A 21857-nucleotide genomic window follows, 5' to 3' on the forward strand; every position below is an offset into this window, starting at 1 on the left:
GGCCACTGGATCAATAATAAAATGTTGATGTGTGGACTTAGACTCACTTTCTTGCTCCCATGAGCGGGAAAGGGCATCAGCTTTTCGGTTTTGTGTCCCTGGACAGAACGACAGCTTGAAACGGAACCTGGAAAAGAAAAGTGTCCATCTGGCTTGACGGGGATTTAAACATTGAGCAGACTTGAGATACAGAAGATTCTTATGGTCTGTGATAATTGTGATCTCATGAACAGCGCCCTCTAGAAGATATCTCCATTCTTCTAATGCCAACTTGATGGCGAGGAGCTCTTGGTCACCGATGGCATAGTTACGCTCTGCAGGCAGGAACTTACGGGAGTAGAACCCACAGGGATGAAGACGACCATCGGGCGCTTTCTGCGAGAGGACTGCCCCAACACCCACGGAGGAGGCATCAACCTCGAGAATAAAGGGCAAGGTGGTATCAGGTTGTCTTAAAACAGGAGCGGAAGTGAACCTCTGTTTCAACAGATGGAAGGCTTCGATGGCTTCTGCCAGCCACTTCGCTGGATTAGACCCCTTTTTCGTTAAGGCAGTGATGGGAGCCACAATAGACGAGAAATTACGAATGAATTTTCTGTAATAATTGGCAAAACCCAGGAAACGTTGAATACCTTTCAGCGAAGAGGGAATTGGCCAATCTTGGATGGCCTGCAGTTTTCCTGGATCCATTTGAAGACCAGAACCGGAGACAATGTACCCTAGGAAGGGTATAGACTTCACCTCGAAGACACACTTCTCCAGTTTACAGTAGAGAGGATTTGCTCGCAGCCGGGACAGAACCTCTTTGACCCAATAACGATGTTCTGTGATGTTATTGGCGTAGATTAAAATGTCATCGAGATATACAACTACATGACGATACAGAATGTCCCGAAAAATCTCATTGACATAGTGCTGGAACACGGCTGGGGCATTGCTGAGCCCGAAGGGCATGACGAGGTACTCATAGTGGTCGTCTCTGGTATTAAACGCCGTCTTCCACTCGTCGCCCTCTCGTATGCGAATGAGATTATATGCACCCCTCAGGTCGAGTTTCGTGAAGATGGTTGCACCGCTGACACGGTCAAACAGCTCGGTGATGAGGGGCAACGGATATCGGTTCTTTACTGTAATGTCATTGAGGCCGCGATAATCAATGCAGGGACGTAGGCCTCCATCCTTCTTCTTTACGAAGAAGAACCCTGCGCCAGCAGGAGAAGTCGAAGGACGGATGAATCCCTTTGCCAGATTTTCCTTGATGTAATTGGTCATGGCTTGAGTCTCTGGAAGAGAGAGAGGATAAGTTCTACCTCTGGGTGGTTCTTTGCCTGGGATAAGGTCGATAGGGCAATCCCACAGTCTGTGAGGAGGTAGGACATCAGCGCCAGACTTGCTGAATACATCTGAGTACTCTTGGTAGGGAAGAGGCGGAAGGTCTGCTGCATCGGCTGAAGAATGACGAGCTGGGAGTACCTTTTGGAGACAGGTACCGGAGCAGGAAGGATCCCAGCAAAGGATTTCCGATGTCTTCCAATCAAGACGAGGATTGTGAAGACGGAGCCAGGGTAAACCCAGAACCAGAGCATGAGTGGCTCGGGGTAAAACCAGGAAGGACAAAAGTTCAGTGTGCAGGACTCCCACTTTTACTGTAAGTGGCAAAGTTCTGCGGGAGACTGTCGCATCAGGAATCCTACTGCCATCCACAGCAGTAAGGAAGACAGTCTTGGAAAGACTTTCAGTGGGTAACCCCCACTTGCGGACCAGTTCTGCAGTAACGAAGTTGCCAGCGGCACCGGAATCAAGAAGTGCGGAGACAGTCTTGAAATGCTGACCAACTTGTAGGGAAACTGGAAGGACACAATCAGTTGCTGATGGAGAGGACTTAATTACTCCTAGCCTACCCTCTCCTTGACGGGCTAGGAGGAGGAGTTTTCCTGACGCTTTGGGCATGCAGAAATTTGATGTGCAGGATCGGCACAATACAAGCAGAGCTGTGCCAACCGTCGACGTCGACGTTCTCCTGGAGACAAACGGAAACGGTTTATCTCCATTGGTTCTTCTTTGGAATGGACCGCAGGAGCAGTGGGTAAAGAAGGCGGAGGAGTTGGCACTTTAACTGGAGCGCTCTTGTGACGTTCTACAGCCCTTTCTCGGAAGCGTAGGTGTTAGGAGAAGGGGACCCCTGCCGGACCCTAACTCCGTTGCCTCAGACAGGAGTCGGCAGCTGTGTGCAGAGTTAGGCTTCGCCTGGGCCCGTCTCGGCTGGGGAGCGAGTTAGGCCCGCTCCGCTCCGCTACAGGCAGGTCTTAAGGGTGGACAACACCTGCTGCCGAGGCCAGGAGAGCGCAAGGGGATAACCTAACTAACCCTGAGATGGCAAGGGACCCTAATCCCACTGAGAACAATGGCTCAACTACGGGCGTAACAATACGCAAAGGTGTACCATAAATCCAAAGCAAGTGTAACAATACACAGAGGTGTCTCAGTATAACCAAAAGCACAGTAAAGGAGGTTTGGGGGAATACCCCACTTATCTGTGCGCAGCAGGACAGGTCAGCTGGAACCAAGGAGGGACAGGAGACTGCACACCGACACCGGAATGGCTGGATACTGGATACAGACACTGGGAACAAACTGGAAGCTGCTCATGGACACAAGGACGGGCTGGATACTGGATGCGGACTCAGGAACAAGCTGGAAGCTGCACACGGACACACAGATGGGCTAGATACTGGATGCGGACACTTGGAACAAACTGGAAGCTGCACATGGACACACAGATGGGCTAGATACTGGATGCGGACACTAGGAATAAACTGGAAACTGCACATGGACACGAGGATAGGCTGGATACTGGACACGGACTCAGGAACAGGATGGGAGCACAGGAACACTTCTAGCAAAGACTGAAGCTATAACCGGCAGGAAGTAATAGATGAGGAAGGTTTATATAGTGAACACCAGGAAGTGATCAACACACATAGCCTGCAGGTGAGCATAGCAAGCTAGCAGTTGATGAGAACACCTGAGCCCTAATCACACACCCACACAGACAGAGTGAGCTGCAATGGCCCAGGCTGACCACCGGAGGTCACCAACGAGCAAATACCAACACAGACAGGAAAATACACAGGGAGCCAACACACAGGGGAATGCGTGAATCAGCGCATAACACCGATCCGCTGGAGGCGGATCGTAACAGTAGGTCTACTTTGATACACAATGATATAAGGTCATTTAGACCTGAGGGTAAGTCTCTGGTAGCGAGTTCATCCTTAATATGATCGGATAGGCCATGCCAGAAAGCTGCGTATAAGGCCCCATCACACCAGGAGAGTTCAGACGCCAGAATCTGGAACTGGACCAGATATTGCCCGACGGAGCGGGATCCCTGTCTGAGACGGAGGAGTTCTGTGGAGGCAGATGCTGATCGCCCAGGCTCATCGAAGATACGCCGGAATGTTGACACGAAGTCCTTGTAGTTGGACAGGATGGCATCAGATCTTTCCCATAAGGGAGACGCCCATTCTAACGCTGCTCCACACAGGAGGGAGATGATGTAGGTGATCTTGACCCTTTCCGTAGGGAAGTTGCTGGGTTGCAGCTCGAAGTGAATCTCACACTGATTGAGAAAACCTCGACAGGTCTTGGGGTTCCCATCATACTTGGTGGGGACAGAGAGATGAAGGCGAGGTGCAGCAGCCATTACAGGAGGATGAACTGGACTTGGAAGTTCTCTGACAGGCTCAGGGCCACTGAGAGTGGTCTGTAGCTTATCCAGCCGGGAAGACAGATCTTGCAGACAATGAATCACTTGGCTCTGCGCAGCCTCTTGCTGATCCAAGCGAACAGCCAGTTGCTGTACAGGGCTGGGTGGAGATGCTTGGTTTGCGGCTGGATCCATTTGGCTAGTGCTTACTGTCACACCAGGGGGCTCAGTCGACGAGACTGAGACCTCTGGTGGGGACCTGGACCGGTGAGGTTGGAGAGGACCCTTGCGCATGGAGGGCGCGACAGTGCACCCAGAGCCAATAAGCAACCGGAGTTTATTTGCAGATGGTTGTAATATAAACAGACAGTAAAGTATGCAGGAGAAATAACAGAGTTCATGCAGATTGCAATACTTTACAGATGTGATGTGATGTGGGATCGATGGTGGAACATCGGATGTGAAGACTGTGGGTCCGGAATGACGGACGGAAGACTTGAGCTTGACTGTGGGTCCGGAATGACGGACGGAAGCTTGGTTTGGAGATCCGGAATATCGGACTATCGATGATGATGTGGGAACATCGGATTCGGGTATCGGATATGGAAGGAGACTGTGGGTCTGGAATGACGGACGGGAGATGACTGTGGGTCCGGAATGACGGACGGAAGCAGGAGATCCGGAATATCGGACTAGCGATGAAACATCGATGGTGGATGATGCTGGAGCATCGGAAGGACCAGAGTCCCGGAGCTAGGCTTGGTCGCTGGGCTGAGAGGCAGGATCACAGGCGGTGGAATAACCTGGACTTCACAGGAGATGGAACAACCTGGAACACACTGCAGCATGGAAAACAACACCAGCAGAGAAATACACTTGCACGGAGACAAGGACAGCTGACCATACACTGGAGACAACTGAAGCACTAGCAATGGTTCTGAGAGCTCCCAGCATACTTATCCCCACTGGGTGGCCAGGATTGGCCGAGGAAGTATGACAGGGAGATCAGAACCAACAGGATTGGACAGCACAGACATGTGACTGGAAAGAACATGGCAGCCCCCATGTCTGCTATGGCGGGAAAGTGTGTTTGTGCACACCATGCTGGATACTGGGAGCAATGGCGGCGGACAGGTGGATTGCCGTGCACTGGGGACTGTCACTGGGAGACAGGAGGCCGGCAGAGATGACGTCTGGACCGCAAGCTGAACCTGCGGAGGCACTTAGCCGGTAAGAAAGTCTGTCTGACAGCTCGGATCGTGACACTGCTCCCTTAACATTAATAAATGTGTTTTTTAGTCATTCATTTGTGGTCCCTGTATAGTTAAGCGCCACTTGGTTCTTGGTTCTATAGTTAACTTTTGGAAGCTGGCCTATCTCCTCTTGGTGGCTACTGACCTACATATCATATAGTTTGTCACTCACCCTAGCACTGTAGACACAAGTCACACAACCAGTGTTTTTTACTCTTGATATCCAGGAAACCCCTTTCAATATGCAATAGTAGGTACTGAAGGATGGCTGTGCATAGGTCCAGGGGATTGGTAGTTCTGCAGACACATCGGACCCAAAGTTCTTCAGTCAACCACAAATGCTGCCACAGCCCCTTTCAATTATTTCTATAGCTGTAGACATGATCTTATACATATAATTGGCCAAACCTTAGGATGTCTGCAATCAGAAGACCGACAGCAGCATACCACCTTTTAGGTGCGTTTCCTAACCTTTCTTACCTGCAGCCTCCCCCACCCCACCCCACCCCCGCTGCAACCATATCCTCCCCACTAAGTGCCTAACTCTAACTTCCCCTCAGCAGCGTAAATCTAACTGTACACCCAAAGGGCCAGATGCACTAAGCTTCTAAAGTGAGAAACAACCAATCAGCTCCTGTCAGACATTTTTTAAACACAGTGGGCGAGATTCACCAAACTGAAAATGCCGTAAAAACCCAGTTTTCGGGGTTTTTACCGCATTTCCATATGCAGCAAAGCCCCACCGCTGGGGCTTCACTGTGGGGGGGGTTATGCCAGTTATATATGGTGTAACCCCATGGAAGCCTATGGGCTTCCCTTCGCGTCCCCCGCCGCCCCGCGCGCCCCCCGCCGATCTGCGCTGCACCCCCCTCACCTGTGTCCGGGCAGCCTCCTTCTGTGCTGCCCGGACCAGTTACCTCCACCTCCCTGCACCTATTCCGAGTGCAGGGAGGAAGAAGAGGAGCCCTCACACAGCCGGGTAAGGGTGCAGGGAGGGAGGGGTGGGCCGCTGCACATCGCCGGTCTTTGCCTTGGCGTTAATAATCGCATATGTTAATGCATATTATTATGATTATTAACAATGCGAATGCCGGCGATGTACAGCGGGGGTTATTAGTAAATCCCGCCCAGTATGTGACAGGGCAGGTAGGAGCTGATTGGCTGGCTTTTTATCACTCTCCATTTTATCACTTTTGAAGCTTTTGAAGATTAGTACATCTAGCCCTAAGTTCCTAACCCTTCGTGCTTAACCCTCCAACTTGTCCTAACCCTAACCCTCTCCCCACTGCCTAGATGTAAGCCTAATCCTCCACCATGGCATCTCACCCACTGCTATGTTAACTGGATCCCGTAATTTTAGCAGTTAGGAAATTACAAAGCAGGTGCAAAAGGTCAATGAGACCAAAAAAGCAAGAAGTCAGTCCAACTGCAGAAGTGAGTCCAAGGGGTACATTTTCTAAAGCTTCTAAAAAAATTAAATGAAAGAGGTGATGTTACCTATAGCAACCAATCAGAGTCTGTCTATCATTTCTAGAATGCAATAGAGAAATGATAGACAGAATATGATTGGTTGCTATGGGCAACAACACATCTTTTCATTGTTTGGAGCTTTAGTAAATGTATCCCCAAATGTCACAGAACTTTCCAAACCTATCTTTATGAGACATATAAAAATCAAATATACAGTTTCAGAAATGTAAAATAATAAAGGAGATTAAATGCTATGCTGTGCCATTCTATCACATCATCTGTTGTTTTTTCTTAACCCCAGTAACGGATATGGAGCCAGATGCACTAAGCTTCAAAAGTGATAATAGGGAGAGTGATAAAAAAAAAACAACCAATCAGCTCCTACCTGTCATGTCACAGACTGTGTTTGAAAAATGTCAGGCAGGAGGTGATAGGTTGGTTGTTTATCACTCTCCATTTTATCACTTTTGAAGCTTAGTGATGGGTTTCTTTGAGTACAGATTTGACTTTAGGGAAAACAAATATGTTATATGCTACTAAGGGGGGGGGGGGGGGGGATTCAGACCTGTGTGCTAGGCTGCAGGTAAGAAAGAAAGGTCTAATTAATAAACTGAATAAACTCAAAGGTAAAAGGATTATAGAAGGTGGCTATGAGAGCTTTTCTGTTCAGTCATCTTCCCAGCAGAAAGGGGTTATGCCATATAGGGAATACAATTCAGTACAATCTAAAAAATTGCTAGAACTTGTACTGTATAACAAGATAATTTGCTAAAAAATCAGCATGTCACTGTCGATCTAACAACCCATACCTTATGGACGCTAGCTTAATCTCTCATCCTCCTTGTAACAGAGTGTCACTGTCTTTCTGATAGCAACTACTAAGATGCCACTTGCTACATATAATGAGTCTGATTCAGGTATGGTCAGATCTGCAGCACATTGAGAACAAAACAAATCTTTGGTACTTTGAGCATGCGCCTGACCTGTACTGTGCATGTGGGTCTGCAATGAAAGATGCAGGACAGCATCAGGCTGTCAGTCATTGACAGTATGACATGTTTGAGGGTGAATAGGGGGCAGAAATGCCCTCCATTTGCCAAAACAGTCATGTACTGTAGCTTCCAATATGGGGAAGGGACAAGGCCATGGTCTGTCTGTGTAATGATATACACATGTGCACTGTCAGGCATAATACGTCACCCACATTATATGCACAATGTGTTCCAATCAGGGCCACCAAGAATGTATTAGGCTGGACTGAGGCGGAGACTAGGGGGAGGCCCACTTGACAGGGGTTGGAAGGAGCTTAGGAGTAATTGGGTAATAGGGGTTGGGGGGTACCTGGGTAATGACAAGGTGGGGGGCGGGGCTTAACAGGGTGGTGAGGTGGTATATATTGAGGGGATCACGTAGCCCTGGTCAGACATTTTGTCTGGAATCAAAAAGCTGAACGTCCTGTGACACTTTAGACGCCTGTCTGGCTAACATGGCAGGTATCGATGCAGCACTGGCCTCCTTGAGACAGGCGGCCGGTACGCAGGGAGCGGCCTGGTTAAAGGAGCGGGTAGCGGGCCTCATACGGGGGTTGGGGACAGACGCTGACACGTCTGTCCCATCTGGCGCCCGGCCTCGGAGGTCCCAGCCTCGGAGGTCCCGGCCTCCGGAGCGCCTTAGCCCTTCCTTCACCCCCAGAACCCAGCGCCGGTCTAGGAGCCCCATTCGGGACCCTCCAGGCCGTTCCGCGGGACGGACACCTTCCTCCCGGCAGGTTCGGTCTGGAAGGAATCCATCAGGACGGCGGGGTTCACAGCGCGGGAGGGGTCGCCTCCCCGTGCAAGAAGAAGCAGCAGGAGTGACGTCGGGTCCCGGCGCAGCGGAGGATGTCGGCCACACAGATGTCCGGCGAGAAGGCGGGGACGCAAGCGAGGGGAGAGCCGCAGTGAACGAGCGGCAGCCGGCTGGCTTGGACAGCGCTGAAGAGCCAACACGCAGTGCGGCACCAGCAGGATCTCTGGCGGGTGTGCGCGCGGCTTCCAGACCTACCAGACCAGAAGAAGTGCCCGGGTCGTCCGGAGGAGATGGAGCGCGTCAGGAAGTAGGAGCTGCGGCTGCTGGGTTCACAGCCCCCAGGCAGCCTGGTGAGTCCACATCTATGTCTTCTGCGCCCCTGTCAGTTAGTCAGGGGGGGCGGGGGTAGGTCAGCAGAGTGAGGCTAGTAAGGGGGTTATGGAGTTGGTGACTGGTTTTGCGGAGTGGTTTTCTAAGGTGGGGCATGGGGCAGGACAGTCGCCAGCGAGCGCGTGGGTTACGCCAGGCAGTGCTGTGGGCAATGGCACTGTAGGTACTGCACAGGCTAGTGGGGAAACGGAGGTGGAAACAGTGCGGGTTAGTGATTCTGCTAAGGGTGAAGTATATGTTTGTTTTGAGGGGCCGCTGGGGGCCCACCTGAAGCAAGAGGTAAAAGACAAAATTAGGAAAGGGGAGTATGTAGACATCTTTTCCTTACTCCCATTGGAGCGCTTCAATTTGGACAGGCCGCGTAAGGAAGAGAAGAAGGAGGAGGAGGAACGTCGGAGGTATCGGCTGATACCAAGGACGTTTTCCAATTGGCTCCAGGCTTTTGCAATTCTGGCGAGTGTGATTGGGGAGAAAGCGCCAGAGAATTGCTCACCCCTTTTTTGCTATATGGATGCGATTGCGGAAGCTGAGAGGGTTTATGGGGGTCAGGCTTGGCTGAGGTATGATGAGCAGTTTAGGCAACGGAAGGCGGTGCGACCTAATATCAGGTGGGATCATAAGGATATTGGGCTGTGGCTAAAAGTAACAGCACCTAATCGGTTGGGGCAGCCCTTTCGGGGGGACAGGGGGGGAACAAGAGAAGGGGTCAATAACACGGCCATACAAAAGGGCCTATGTTTCGCATTCAATGAAGGATCGTGTCGCTTTGGAGCAAAGTGCAAGTTTAAACATGAGTGCTCATCATGCGGGGGTACCCATGGGGCAAACAAGTCTTTTAGGGGAAAATCGCGGGAGTCCACTTCAAAAGGAGGTGACTCCAATACGCCTGGAAAGGATGCTGGGGTATCTGCATAGATACCCAAACAGACAGGCGGCAGCGCTTTTGGAAGAGGGATTTCGGGATGGGTTTAAAATACCTTCAGAGGTTGTGGCTACCGGGGCTTTTAGGGGGAATTTAAAATCAGCCAGAGAGCACCCTGAGGTTGTGGGGGAAAAATTGGCAAAAGAGGTGCATTTGGGGCGAATGGCGGGTCCTTTTTCATCGCCGCCAATGGCTGATTTGGTGGTTTCACCGTTGTGGGTAGTACCCAAAAAGGAGGTGAATAAGTTTCGCCTCATACATCACTTGTCATTTCCAAAGGGGGCGTCGGTCAATGATGGTATTGACCCTGACATTTGTTCAGTGGTTTATACGTCATTTGATGCGGCGGTACAGTGGGTGAAGCGTTTTCGAAAGGGGGCCCTATTGGCAAAGACTGACGTAGAAGCAGCTTTTAGGTTGCTGCCGGTTCACCCATCGAGTGTTCATCTGTTAGGTTGTTTTTGGGATGGGGGTTACTTTGTTGACCGTTGCCTTCCGATGGGGTGCTCCCTGTCGTGTGCCTATTTTGAGGCGTTTAGTTCTTTTTTGGAATGGGTAGTTAGGGACACGTCCGGGTGTGGTTCGATTATCCACTATTTGGATGATTTTTTGTGCATTGGCCCAGGGGACGGCAAAGTCTGTGCATTGTTGCTGTGCACTATAGAACGGGTGGCAGCAGATTTTGGGGTGCCGTTGGCTCCTGAAAAAACCGAGGGGCCGGCATCAGTGATTAGCTTTCTAGGAATTACTATTGACACTGTGTTGATGGAATGTCGCTTACCTGCAGACAAATTAGCGGCGCTGAAGGCGGAAGTGGGGAGGGCGGTGAGATTAAAGAAGATTAAGCTGAGGGAACTGCAGTCTTTGTTAGGCAAATTAAACTTTGCCTGCCGTATTATCCCAATGGGCAGGATTTTCAGTAGACGTTTGGCAGGGGCGACTGCCGGAATCACTTCTCCTCATCATTTTATCAGGTTAGGGAGGGAGTTGCGCGATGACCTGAAGGTGTGGGCGGAGTTTTTGGAGTCATTCAACGGCAGGGCCATGTGGATGTCAGACGCGGTGGTGTCATTTGACATGGAGCTGTTTACTGATGCGGCCGGGAGCGTTGGATACGGGGCTTATTGTCAGGGTCACTGGAGTGCGGAAAAATGGCCGGAGTCATGGGTCCTTCGGGGCTGGGTGCGTAACCTGGCGTTGTTGGAATTGTTTCCAATACTGGTATCGGTGGTGATTTGGGGGCCATTATTTCAGAACAAAAAAATCTGTTTCCATTGTGATAATATGAGCGTAGTTGAAGCGGTTAATCATTTGTCGGCATCATCTCCACCTGTGGTTAAGGTATTGCAATGGTTGGTGCTAGAATGTTTAGCAATAAATGCTTGGGTGGTGGCACGGCATGTTCCAGGAGTTTCTAATTGTACAGCGGATTCCTTGTCTCGTTGGCAGTGGGATCGCTTCAGGGAGCTGGCGCCGGGAGCAGACCGCAGTGGGGTCGATTGCCCGAGGCACCTTTGGGAGCTGCTGGAAGAATAGCGGATCAGCTCATCAGGGATTCCCTTGCCCCCGGCACGTGGTCGGCATACTGTCAGGAGTGGCAGCTCTGGAATGATTGGTGCAGATCAGTTGGCCTGATGAGGATGAGATCAGGGTGTTGCTATACATCGGCCATTGTAAAGAGATGGGGTGGTCTGTATCAAAAATTGGACGTTGTATGGCGGCCTTGGCGTTTGGTTTTCGAGCTGGTGCAAAGCCAGATGTCACAAAGAGCTTCTTGGTGTCACGGGCGCTTAAGGGATGGAGAAGGGGTCATGCAGTTCGGGATAAGAGGAGGCCGGTTTCTTTCAATCTATTGCAGGGGTTGGGGGACAAGTTGGGGTTAGTCTGCCGGTCTGTTTATGAAATCAAGCTGTTCCAATTGGCCTTTTCTCTAGCGTTTTTTGGGGCATTGCGGTTGGGGGAATTGGTTAGTCCGAGTGTTGCGGTACCGGGGGGCCTTAGATATGAGGAGGTTGGTTTATTTTCGGATAGGGTGGAATTTGTGTTGAGTCATTCAAAAACAGACCAATTGGGTAGGGGAAAACGGGTGGTTCTATTTGAGGTGTGGGGTTCTTCTATGTGCCCGGTGGAATGCCTCAGAGTTTTTAGAGAGGGTAGGTTTACAGGGGGGCCGCTGAGAGACCCATTATTGGTGCATGCCGATGGTTCATTTTTGTCTCGTTTTCAGTTTATTAGCGTGTTCAGGAAGGGGCTGCGGTTGCTGGGCCTGAGAGAAGAGGAATACGCGGGGCACTCGTTTAGGATTGGGGCAGCGACAGAAGCGGCACGCTTGGGTTTTGGGGAGGACTTAATTAAGAAGATTGGGAGGTGGGATTCGGCTCGGTTCAAATCTTATGTGAGGTTAGACAAGTTGTAATGTCTTTTAGTGAGCTGCTGACCGGGAGCTTTTTTCGTGTTTTTCTTTTTGTTTTTTTTTGTTGTTTAGGGCAGCCTTCGTGCCTCATCTGGATTATGGGACACTCGTATGTTTTTTGGGGTGCCATTCGAGCCGGAATGAGACCGAACGGACGAAGATTGGGGTTGGACGGTCGGGAATTTGAAGTCCGCTGGCTGGGGAAGCGTGGTATGGTGTGGAGTGGGGTATTGCCGGAGTTCCATCGCTTTGTTAGGCTGGACAGGCCTCCTGAGATTTTAGTTTTGCATGTGGGGGGTAATGATTTGGGGGTTAGGCCTTTCCGTGAGTTGATTCGCGATATTAAGTTCGATTTGTTATGCCTCTGGGCGTTATTTCCAGATGTGATTACCGTCTGGTCTGATATAGTGCCCCGGCAATTTTGGAGGGATGCGCGTTCAGTGGAAAGGATCAATAAAGCCAGGATAAAGGTTAACAGAGCTATTGGAAAATTTGTGGCTTGGAATGGTGGAGTTATGGTGCGTCACTTAGAGCTGGAATCTGGGTCGGGCGCATTTTGGAGGGGAGATGGGGTCCACCTGAACGCGGTGGGCATAGATCTATGGTCTCTGGCAATACAAGACGGGGTAGAAGTGGCGGTCGCTTTGTGGCGGGTACGCAGGGGGTTAAGGGGTTAACCCCATGCGTTGTGGCGGAGGGGATCCTCGAGGTTGGTGGTCATGGAGGCTTGGCTTTGTGGAGGGGAGGGCCCCATGGCGGGGGCTGGACTCCTCGGGGTGAGGCTATACAGATACATAAATAATGAGCACGGGGTCTATGCAGATCGGTGCCCTCGAGCCAGTGTCATCGGCTGGGGGTAAAAGCGTGAGGGAGAGTGCTTGGATATGTATGCTGGTTTTAGGGTTTTGGGCTTTGAGGATCACCTTTGTCGGGTAAAGTGGGGATTATTGTTGTAAAAAACTGTTATTGTTATTGTTTTAATAAAGATGGCTGCTGTGGCCAATTTCATCCAACATGAAGGAGTTGAGTTTTATTTGAAGGGGAAGGGGTGGGGGAAAATGGTCACAGCGAGTTGACAATACCCTGTCATGTATTGGGCTGGACTGAGGCGGAGACTAGGGGGAGGCCCACTTGACAGGGGTTGGAAGGAGCTTAGGAGTATTTGGGTAATAGGGGTTGGGGGGTACCTGGGTAATGACAAGGTGGGGGGCAGGGCTTAACAGGGTGGTGAGGTGGTATATATTGAGGGGATCACGTAGCCCTGGTCAGACATTTTGTCTGGAATCAAAAAGCTCCCACCCACCCTCCCTATAATTTAAGGTTAGCAGGGCTGTATGTATTAGATAAGGTTAGTCATTAGGGTAGGTTTAATCTCTGTCACGGTGGCCAGGGTGGAGGGGATCCTCGAGGTTGGTGGTCATGGAGGCTTGGCTTTGTGGAGGGGAGGGCCCCATGGCGGGGGCTGGACTCCTCGGGGTGAGGCTATATAGATACATAAATAATGAGCACGGGGTCTATGCAGATCGGTGCCCTCGAGCCAGTGTCATCGGCTGGGGGTAAAAGCGTGAGGGAGAGTGCTTGGATATGTATGCTGGTTTTAGGGTTTTGGGCCTCGAGGATCACCTTTGTCGGGTAAAGTGGGGATTATTGTTGTAAAAAACTGTTATTGTTATTGTTTTAACCCCTTCCCGACATTGCCTTTTTTGTTAATTTTTTTTTTTTACCTCCTTGCGTTCAAATAAGCGTAACTTTTTTAATTTTCCGGCTATATAGACACATGAGGGCTTTTTTTTTGCGGGACAAGTTGTACTTTGTAATGGTACCATTTACTATACCGTATAATATTCTGGGGAATCAGGAAATAATTCAATGTGGGGTAAAAAAAAAAAAACGCCATTCCACAATTTTGCGCTGGTTACGCTTTTTTTGGAGTTCATAGTTCGTTTAAAATGATGGGTTATCTTTATTCTATGGGTCGTTACGATTCTGGTGATACCAAACTTATATAGTTTTCGTTATGTTTTACCACTAAAAAAAAAAATAGCAACTTTTACGGTTTTTCTAATTTGCGTCGCGTCGCCATGTTCTGCGGCTTATAACTTTTTTATTTTTCCACCTACGGACCTGGGTGAGGGCTCATTTTTTGCGGGCTGAAGTGTACTTTTTAATTAATACCATTATGGGATATGGGCGACTTTCTGATCTCTTTTAGTTATTTTTTTTTGGGTAGGCGATGCGACCAAAAAACGTAGTTTTGGCGTTGGGAATTATTTTCCGTTTACGCCTTTAACCGTGCGGGATAACTAATGTTATATTTTAATAGATCGGACTTTTAGGAACGCGGCGATACCAAATATGTTTATTTTTTTTATTTTTTATTTATTTTTATTTGTGAAATGGGGAAAGGGGGGTGATTTGAACTTTTAATATTTTTTTATTTATTTTTTTACTACAAGGCCCCCTAGTGTACTTGACCACTAGGGGGCGCGATCGCCTGTACTAGGTTCAGCCATAGAGCTCTATGGCTGAACATAGTGATTTTCAGCACTTTCTATTACATCCTGCCTCAGGCAGGATGTAATAGGAATGCTGACACGGCCAGCACAGGGGTCTACATTAGACCCCTGGCTACCATGGCAACCGATCGGCACCCTCCGATCTCGCCGCGGGGGGCCGCGATCGGCGCCGGAGGGGGGCGCCCCCCCTCCGATCAGCTATTTAAGCACTGCGGGCGCTTTGCCCGCGGTGCTTAAAGGGTTAAACGGCCACGATCGGCGAACTCGACCGTTCGTGGCCGTGAGAGCAGGTGCCTGGCTGTAATATACAGCCATTACCTGCTCTCTTTCAAGCCAGCTCACTCCGTGAGCTGGCTTGATTCCCCCGCAACCGACATATGACGTAAATGTACGTCATATGTCGGGAAGGGGTTAATAAAGATGGCTGCTGTGGCCAATTTCATCCAACATGAAGGAGTTGAGTTTTATTTGAAGGGGAAGGGGTGGGGGAAAATGGTCACAGCGAGTTGACAATACCCTGTCATGCCACGGGCTCATTTACTAAAGCACGTGGATACATTTGGGAAGGCGCAGCCACACACCCCAAATAAAAAAAAAACAATGGAAGAATAGCTTTCCTCACAGGGCATTGGTGGTGGTTGCACAGATGGACAATGTCCCCCTTAGCAGCTTACATGGGCCCCTGACACACCCCTATAGCAAGCCTGAGTCTGGGTAATTAGTATCCTCCTACCCTCCCTCTATGAACCACTGGTTCCAATTAACCTGATGCTGGGCACATACTGGGCATGTGCGATATATCGTTATTGACATCGGTCAGTGTGTATGCGCTTTATCTTTTGCCCTTGATATTGTAGTTAACAATATCGATGATGCTGGGAAGAGCCCAGTGTGTACCCAGCATAAAGGTAAAACATTGGCAGTATTTGAGTAAACCTAGTAAGGAATGGTATTCCCTGAACACAGCAATTTACTGATGTTTTCTGACTGCTTATTTTGTTTAACAGCAATCAGTTGTACAAATTTATGTTATTGACTTTCAAGATGTTTTGTTATTGTTCATTTAGGGTGCTAAATGTTCTTCTGAAAGCCTGCTAACAAAGATGTCCTCATGTATTGATTGTATTCTGCTGACAATGTATTTGTTACATTGAGTATTTTGGGTGTTTTCATTATTAAACCAAGCCATTACCAAAACATTTCCCAGATAGATTTTGACCTTAAAGTAATGTGATGAAGATTTGTTGCCGGCTGTAAAGCTGTTCGGTATTGAACTTCTGAGACAATAAATGAGGGTGTGTTAAGTGCTGCACCAACACAACATGTATACATCTTACTAGACTCACAATTAGATTTACTGTGGCATAACACATCTTACAGCTTTAAATAAATATCTGCTGAAGCTTTTGTAAAACCTAAAACATCATCATGATCATGATTTTTTTTATGTTGTTTTAACTGACCTGTAATAAAATGTTCATTTCACTGTAAAAAGGTGAACAATATTTGATATCGGAAGCTGGCCAATTTATGATGGGTTAAAAAAGCAACAAAAGAGCAAGAAAAGCAATAAAAATCTAATGCAGGTCAATACAAATCACTCTCCTTTAGATATTGCTTTTTAGAAGAGATACAGTATAAGTTAGACCTTTGCGTTATTTGCAAAACCAAATCATTATTCTATATAATAAAAGGCTAAAGGTCCATGCACGCTATGCATTTTTGCTCAGGGTGTATGGCCAGCGATGGGGCCTGATTCAGACCTGGGGAACACCCAGCATTTTCATGGATATGCCCATAAAACACACGGCGTTCCCCTGCTGCCAAATGCCTCAGCAAGTGTGATACTCGCCAAAGGTGTTCACACAGGGGGTCTACACATATGCATATTTACGCATGTGCAGACATCCACCATCGGAAACGGGCCCAATTTGGTCCTGTCCGATGGGGTCTGAATTAGGCCCTTAGTGATTTTCATGGGGGTGGAGGATTTTCCATAGTAGGAAACTATGAAAAGCCGTTCACTTGTCCTGTCAAACAGGTCGATAGCCGGCCGCGGCCAGCGATGATGCGGTAGCGTGCATCAGAGCTCACCGCTTATCACCCAACCATCCATACTCGGCAACTCAAACAGAAACAGAAGGCAAAATTGACTATTGTGTATGGGCTGTAACACTGCTCCTCACCTCTATGGCATGTTTTGCATGTCAATGGCCACTGAAGTAGTAATTCACGTGCTGCTCCACTTGGGTGTGCACACTCAGCAGCGATCAAATTACTGTAATGTTTGTACGTACACTAGTCCTTAATAATTCTGTGAGCAGATATAGTTTGTTGGGGATAATCTATTCCACAGACGTATTGCAGGGCCAGGTCAAGGGCTGTGTAATATGGTACTTATATGTTAGTTGGGCGCCCACTATAGTTAGTACACTCATACTCCCACTATCCATGTCGGCATGGAGTTGATTTTATATAGTCTGGCGAGCCCGAAGCGTGGCGAGCGGACACGGAAAATTAAGCAAATTGTTTAGTGGGCCCCCAACTAACATATAAGTGCCTGAAATATATTATTGTTATTTTACTCACCATGTGCTGACTTTCCTTCCTTTTCTTATGTTTCAATATCAATATATGACTATTTAACAAATAGTTGTGTGCTACTCTGTTTTCCGTGGTCTGACAAAGTTAGAAGTATTTGTACCACAACTGGTAAATCTGCTACTGAGCCTGTTGTGGCAGGGACAGAATCCTTACACATGAAAGTAATATGGAAGATAGAAAAACTTGGGGCAACGAGCTTGCCCCCTTTAGAACAGCAGCAATAAACGGGAAGTAACAGTGATTTTTGGATATTGGTGCAAATTTGTTTTATCCGTGGCGCAGGACTTTGCACTTTTTTCTGTCTAATATGGAAGATCCAGTTCAAGTTTTAGAAAACTGAAGTGATCAAGGTGATCAAGGTTGGGCTGATTAACAGCACCTGTGGCTTCCTAATAAAAGTGTTTCCAGGGCAGGAGATCATGGCTCTTGATGATGGAATAGCTACCCAAGAAATAGGCCAGGATGTGGGCTATGGTAGGGACCACTGGAGTATTCTGAAGAGTTTAAACTATGCAGTGATTACCTGTATGCTGCTTGCTGTAACTATACTTGCCTATGCAGTGTACCTGGTATGATGTGACCTGCTCCAAAAATAAAGACCAAGACTTCATCTTGGTATGTGATTCCTTCAATGTATACTGATATTCAATAAAGCAATCGCGCTCTGGAGCAATTTATGGCACAATCATTTTGAAAGATTGTTTAGCACATGTATTACTCAGATTCAGGGGAGGCTCCAGAGGAGGGACTGCAGTGCAGTTCAAATACAACTATTGGAGTCACATCAACTGGAACTAACTGCCATTCCAAACTGAATTTGAATTTTTAAATTTTGGACTGTGCTGCAGCCCAACGCCTGGAGCCACCACTGTGTTAGATTATATGCAGAAAGGTGCTGTTATGATTAAGGGCCATATGCACTAAGCTTCAAAAAGTCATAAAATGGTGGGTGTTAACAACCAACCAATCAGCTCTTGCCTGACTTTTTTCAAACAAAGTCTGTGATATGGCAGTTAGGAGCTGATTGGCTGGTTATTTATCACTCTCCATTTTATCACTTTTTAAGCTTAGTGCACCTGGCCCTAAGACAGGCATTATCTGAAATGCTGTGAAAAAAGTTTTAGGTGTTATTGGACAGTGACTGGAAGGTGACTTGAAATACAAGCTAAGTTGTCAGTGCAAGCAGCTGTGTGCACAGACATACTGTAGGCATGGGCATAACTACCATACTGTAGGTGCAAGGGGTGCAGCTGCTGTGGGGCCCAGAGATAAATGAGGGCCTATCTTTACTGTCTAAGTAATATGTTTTACATACATTTGTCTCCATTAGTTGATAAATAGGGGGCCCTTACAAACATTTTCTACAGGTCCAATGAATATGTAGTTATGCCCCTTTGTGTAAGTTTCAATGGTGCGACAACAGTGGCATGTAGTATAGGAGCACACCAAATGGTATTAGTGTATACCTGAACGCTAAACGTGGGCATCTCGGTCCTTGCACATTTAGCAAAAAGGATAGAAACAAGAAAAGGCCTTTGTGGTGCTATTTGCATACAGTAGCCAGCAAGCAACATCCAATAGATCCTGCTGTGCATGTTTCTGCTTATGACTCAGAATCAGTCCCTTTATCTTTATGCCTATATCTGACTAGTATATTAGGACCATTTCTCAAACTCATGACAGTAGTGTCAGTAATGGCCGGAGCACCATTTATCATACGCAACAAGTTTTATTAGTTATTTAAAGGTTTTGTACCTTTCCTCTTCTCTGGGGATTCTTCAATTTGGAGGAGGGGTTATTGCGGCAAACTAATTAGCCAAACAGTGGACAAAAGAACCCATTCAATGTATTCTCTCAGACTTATATAGAAGATTTTATAAATGAGTTTTTAAATGCTATGCTGACTTTTTTTTTGTCTTCTGTTGTTCCCGCTCGCAATGAGGATTTCAAGAATAGATGATAGGACTGCCCGTGGAAGTGTACTGGAAAAAGCAATCTAGGTGCAAAACAAATTATTGTGCACTTTGCAATGACTATATACACTACAGTATATACTGTAGTGTGTATATATATATATATATATATATATATATACATATATATATACATACACACACACACACACACACAGATGGAGGCGCCCTCTTTATTGCCAAGGGCTCGCAAGATCCCCCTAGCTGGTGAGCGCTGGCAAAGGGCGGCAGTGAGAGGGCCGGCGGACTGGGAAGCTCGAGCGGCTCACTCGCTTACATGTCCCATTGCCGAGAATGGGGAGCGCGAGAGTCTTGTGCAAGCATGCGCCATTCTGTCGCTCTGTGTATGCTGGCGGGGGTGGGTGGCTGGCGATCATCATGGTAGATAATATTTTCACATGAAGATAATGTGGACAGTAGAGACCAGGATTTACATTAGCAGGAAAAGTAAATCCAGTCCAGGTTTCCTAATTGATGTGTTTTGGGTTTGGGGGATTAAGCAGCACCTGTGTTTTGATGTAAGGGTTTCCTGGGCAGGTCACTGCTCTTGATGGTGGAATAGCTTCTGGGGTGTGGGTTATGGTAGGTACCTAGGGTGACCAACTCATCCCTTTAATCTGGGACACATATTAATTACACAGGTTCTGTGGCTGGCTTTCACCTGGTTTTAAACTGCCACACCTCAAGACTCCATTTCACCTGATTTTAAACTGCCACAGAACCTGTGTAATTAATATGTGTCCTGGATTAAATTGATGAGTTGGTCACCCTATAGGTACCACTGGAGCTTCCTGAAGTGCTTGTACTATGCTGTGGCACCAGTATGCTGCAATACTGTAACCATTCCTGCTGTGCTGCTTTACCTTGTATGCTGTTCACCTGCTACAAAAACAAAAGACCAAGACTTCATCTAAAACAGTATATGTGCTTCCTTGTCACATTTGGCGCCTAAACAGGGACCATACAGCTGGAATCTACAATACAGCCTCAGGAACACTGGTAAGACAGTTACCTGTGTTTAAACCTGGTAAATGATGTTACACACTGCAGCTGTACTGGGAGCCAGGGAATGTAATTGTAGGGTGTCTCTAGTACTGGTTAGCCTGTGCAAAACTCTCCAGTTTGTGCCTGTAGTGGAAGAACAAGGCAACTTGGAGTTGATAGGAGTGTTTCAAAGGCAGCCAGCCTTAACCCTTTGAGGTCCGCACCACAAAAAAAGCAAAGGAAAAAAAAATTCTTTGCATTTTTTATTCACTGAGGATAATATTAACAACAACCAACAACAATCAATAGTTTTTTAAAATGAGACCCCCACAGTTTTTGAGATATAGGCCTCTATCAAACGGTTGAGAAATCCGATTGTAATAAACTTTATTTTTGGTGCGGACCTCAAAGGGTTTTAAAGGGCCACTGTGCCATTATATAAAATGTTTTCTGATTTGTGTTAAGTGGCCAGTAAAGCAAGCGATGTTAACTAACACTGTTGTGTGAGTCTGGCACATTATATTAAGCCTCTTAGGTTTACCCTTAAAGGGGAACCACATGGTACTTTGGAGCCTCTAATGAAAATGTTTGCTGAACTGTATGCAGGGCAACAACATCTGGCTGCTAAACAGCAAACCCAGATTAAGATGTTGCATGAGGGGCAGCAAACTCAGGTAGAAAGGCCACAAGCCCAGATGCAGGGGCAGCAAGCCCAGATTCAGGTGTTGCACAAGGGACAACAAGCCCAGACAGGGGAAGCAAGCTCAGATTCAGCTTCTGCATTAGGCGCAGCAAGCACAGATTAAAGGACAACAGCCATTGCTTGAAGAGCTAAAGAAGATTAGGAGAGGTGGGAAGGAGCAGACGATACAACTGAAGCTCATCCCAGCTCATACTTGCCTTCCTGACCCTCTCCATGAGGGAGAAAATGCTCTGTTCCTGGACTTCCCTGGTAATGTATGATTGCCATCACCTGTGGTGAAACACCTTTGTTATCCATTACCTAGCTCCCCACAGGTGATGGCAATCATACATTACCAGGGAAGCCCAGGAACAGAGCATTTTCTCCCTCATGGAGAGGGTCAGGTAGGCAAGTATGTCCCAGCTGTAACATAGAGGCATTCCTCTGCACGGTCATGCATTTGGGATGGCATTCGGAGGAATGGTCTGAGAGGATGGCTTCCTGTTTAACAGGGGAGGCACAGAGAGCCTATGTGGATATGACTGTAGCTAAGGCACGCTCCTACAATGGCCTTAAAAAGGCTATACTTTACAGGATTGGAGTGACGGGCTCCAACAAAGCCCAAAAATGTCTTGACTGGTGGCTGGAGGGCCCTGAGCCTCCCAGGATTCAGCTGGCAAAACTAGACCAGCTGGCAAGGGCCTGGTTCAGCGAGATAAAAACTCTACAGCGAAAAATTTGGAGACATTCGCACTGGACCAGGCTATGTGGATGTTAGACCACTTGGTGCAGCAGTGGGCCTTTCAGACTGACCCCCAGACATTTGAGGAGTTGAAAGTGGTGCTAAAGCAGCACCTGACCCTGGGAAAGTTGAGTAAAGCCAGGTCATGATTCGTGCCAGTACTAAAGCCCAGAACTAAGGTCTTTGTGGTTAAACCAAAGGCTCTGCCTCCCATGGTTTGTTTTTTGTTCTTTGGGTCATATTGGTTTATCTTTGCAGTGAAAGTAAATGGTTTTAACGAGGGACACTGCTATGTGGTGCAATGTGAATTAGGGGCACTATGTGCTGTGTAATAGGAATAAGATTGTGCAACTGTGTGGCAGAATTTGATTTGTGAGTACGAATGTGTGGCCACATATTTGGTTTTGCAGG

This window comes from Crinia signifera, chromosome 4 (assembly GCF_055691185.1).
Source record: "Crinia signifera chromosome 4, ASM5569118v1, whole genome shotgun sequence".
Taxonomy (NCBI): Eukaryota; Metazoa; Chordata; class Amphibia; order Anura; family Myobatrachidae; genus Crinia; species Crinia signifera.